The 3,342-nt window shown below is 44.4% G+C and overlaps 1 long non-coding RNA gene across 1 annotated transcript; it reads left to right on the top strand.

Annotated features, from left to right (window-relative positions):
• The first annotated feature begins 1,591 nt into the window (after positions 1 to 1,591).
• LOC139025068 (uncharacterized) lies at positions 1,592 to 3,336 on the top strand. Its single transcript, XR_011476508.1, has 3 exons — positions 1,592 to 1,766; positions 2,099 to 2,133; positions 2,935 to 3,336. It is a non-coding gene; the product is annotated as an uncharacterized lncRNA (long non-coding RNA).
• Positions 3,337 to 3,342: the final 6 nt, after the last annotated feature.

Below are 3,342 nucleotides of genomic sequence, written 5' to 3'. Positions count from 1 at the left end.
ACAGTGGACTACATGAAAGAAGAAAAAACCGACAAGATGTGCATTTATTCCCTCTCGTACATCACATGTTAAAGCTACGCAGTATACACTAGCCCTCTACCTGTCTATGGTCCCATCCACCCATCCCCTAAGACCTAGGCCACACATGAGGGTCCTAGGCTGGGCCTATTCCAGTGTCCTTTGATGCTCAATGAAGTTAGTCCGTCAATATTAGCACTGCGCTTAGGGCCTATATAAGCATTATAAAACCCAGCTCTGAGATGGCGTCGTTTTCTCCCCCTAGGCCCCCACCCAGTGACCCTCTGACTGTAGCACAAGGCCCTTTTAGAGTGGCCCCTCTTGCAGTGTGGCGGGTTGCTAAGGGAAGCCGAAGTGCAAAGTTTAAGCCCCAATACACACAACCCCCTGAGATGTGCACGGCACACACATTTTACACCAAGCAAAAGTCCAATTTTTTTTGTATTCTGGGTGTGTGTAGACCGGTTATTATTATTATTACTTAATTTGATTTATTTATTTAAACTCTGTCTTGTAGAGGGAAAGAAGAGAGGTGATATCCAAACCTCAGCTGTGATGACCATGCTCTCACACCCAATTTGCACATAACGACCCGTCCAGATAAGATCAACAACCTGCCCCATAGTCTCAAAGAGAAAGCTAAGGTGAATAGGACACACAACGAGGACAACACACACACACACAGAGGACCACACCACACACACTGAGGACAACACACACACACTTCGATGGACACCAACGAGACCACACACCACACACCACAGGACACACCACGAAGGACACGCACACACACGAGCACACGCAACACCGTAGGACACGCACACACACGAGGGACACAAACACACACACGAGGACACACACGAGGACACACACCACACCTGAGACACACGCACCAACACCGAGGACACACGCACACACACGAACCACGCACACACGCAGGACACACCACACACGAAGACACACACACGAGGACACACACACAGAGACACACACACGAGGACACCCACACCACCACACACGAGACACAACTCCACACACACGAGACACACACACACACGAGGCACACACACCACACAGCCCGAGAGACACAGCTGCATTTACACAGCATCCTATTCCTCCCCCATCATTTGGATTTTGACCAATCGGATCCAGTTCTTAAAAAAGATCTGATTATGAAAAAATTTGATGAAATTGGTCCAAAAGACCCGAATTAGTGGAAGAGCGTCATCAGAATGGGCTGCCTTGATTGGGCTGCCTGAATTGGGCCTGCCTGAATTTGGGCTCGCCTTGAAATTGGGGCTGCCCTGGAATTGGGCCTGCCCAGCCCCACAGAGACCCCACTGTCTTTATCTGATGCAGACCACATAAAACTTGTTTATCAGTATAATTAGTTATCAGAATACATGTCCTTTCTGCACTACATCTCCCTTCCTCCCCTGGCACTAATAATAATGTTAACTTACTCTGTTCTTCTCTTTTGATTGCGTTTGTTCCCTTGTGTTTTCTTACTGTGGTCTTGATTGGATCCATGGCATTTAGGCCTGACTTTCTGTAAGCAGTTGGCATCAAACTGGAAATACTCACACATTACTGTCTGATTAGTCTCCGTAGATGTTGCCACTGGTAACCTACTGGACCTGGAGGARCTGACTCATGTTGCCGYGGTTCTGGAAACCAATGGCAACGAGGAGTTCAAGGTGGACAACCACACTGCTCCCGAGCACAATGATGACAACAACACTGTCTGGGTACGTCTCAAATTATCCATCAACCGTTTCTCTCGACACTTAGAATTGTAATGGGAGGAAATATTTTGGCTACAAAAATAAATCTTTCTTTCCCTTTCTCTCTTTCCTCTTTTGCACTCTCGCTCTCTCTCTCTCCTCCTTTCTCTCTTTCCTCTTTTGCACTCTCGCTCTCTCTCTCTCTCCTTTCTCTCTTTCCTTTTTTGCACTCTCGCTCTCTCTCTCTCTCCTTTCTCTCTTTCCTCTTTTGCACTCTCGCTCTCTCTCTCTCCTTTCTCTCTTTCCTCTTTTGCACTCTCGCGCTCTCTCTCTCCTCCTTTCTCTCTTTCTTGCAGGAAATTGAGGAAGACTTGGATGAAGCTTTTTCTAGGTAAGACACTCGTCCTAAATGTATCTGTTGTCGATAAGCGGCCACTAGTCTGGATCTTCTTGTTGCTGCTTGACCACAGAAATCAGCTCATTGATTTGCTCAGATCAGATTTCCCTGAACTTGATTGCAACTTTTGGAGAATGTGGCTCTATMGCTCCATCTAGGGAATGAGCCACAGACTTACAGGTTAGAATAGAGAAATGGTCAGAGAGGTAGAGAGTCTTGAATTGAAGTAGTAAACAGGATACATCATTGAAATTACAATTTGAATGAAAGGAAATGTAATTGAATTCAATTACATTCCAATGCCTCTTCTATTCTATATTGGGTGTAGACTATACAAATATACATGAAAAATATTGTTATATACAAATATTCTAAGTTATTTCATGAATCATTTACATGTTGTTCAATAAAGAAGAGAAACAAATTAAATGGTTGGTGGAAACTATTCGAAGCTAAAATAATATATGAAATTAATATATGAACATTGTTTCCAGAGAAAGTGTGACCGGTCAGATTCAATGAAACTCATGTTCTATGACTGAGTGAAAGTTCTTTAAATTGCACTGAATTCAATTCTACTTCCTGTCACTCAAATTCTACATCCTGTGGGATGTGGCCAATTTTGAATTTCAACTAATGAGTTGAATGGGAGTCGATTCCAAAATTCTGAATTGAGTCCAACCTTGAGAGTAAAAAAACAGACATAAAATGGAGTGAATGAGTGAAAGAAGAGAGAGAGAGAGAGAGAAGCTCCACCTCCCCTCCTTAATCCTGCCCTGTTTGTTGTCTCTCCAGCCCCAGGCTGGATAACTATGAGTCGTCTCCAGGTAACAGTGCTCCTAGCCTAACCTAACCAACACAATCATAATCCAGTCTACTGACCCAACCATAAACAGTCMTTGTGCTACAGTAACAGCCTTTGTGTATGTTATGACCCCTCCATTCATGTTTTGTGACTGTGTTGATGTTTAGTAACTTCCTGTGTGTCTCAACTCCTATCAGACCCAATATATCATGTGTACACAATAGCACATTTACTCCATGTATATTCATGTACAGGACCCCACTGTTGTACTGCATCAGTTCACTTCCAGTTGGTCCACCATGGTGGAGCAGGTCAGGGTTAGAGGGGCTTAGAATACCTCAGTTTACTACAGACAGACAGACAGACAGACTGGAGCAGGTCAGGGTTAGAGGGGCTTA

This window comes from Salvelinus sp. IW2-2015, unplaced genomic scaffold (assembly GCF_002910315.2).
Source record: "Salvelinus sp. IW2-2015 unplaced genomic scaffold, ASM291031v2 Un_scaffold2221, whole genome shotgun sequence".
Taxonomy (NCBI): domain Eukaryota; kingdom Metazoa; phylum Chordata; class Actinopteri; order Salmoniformes; family Salmonidae; genus Salvelinus; species Salvelinus sp. IW2-2015.
This window is presented reverse-complemented; position numbering and strand designations above follow the sequence as displayed.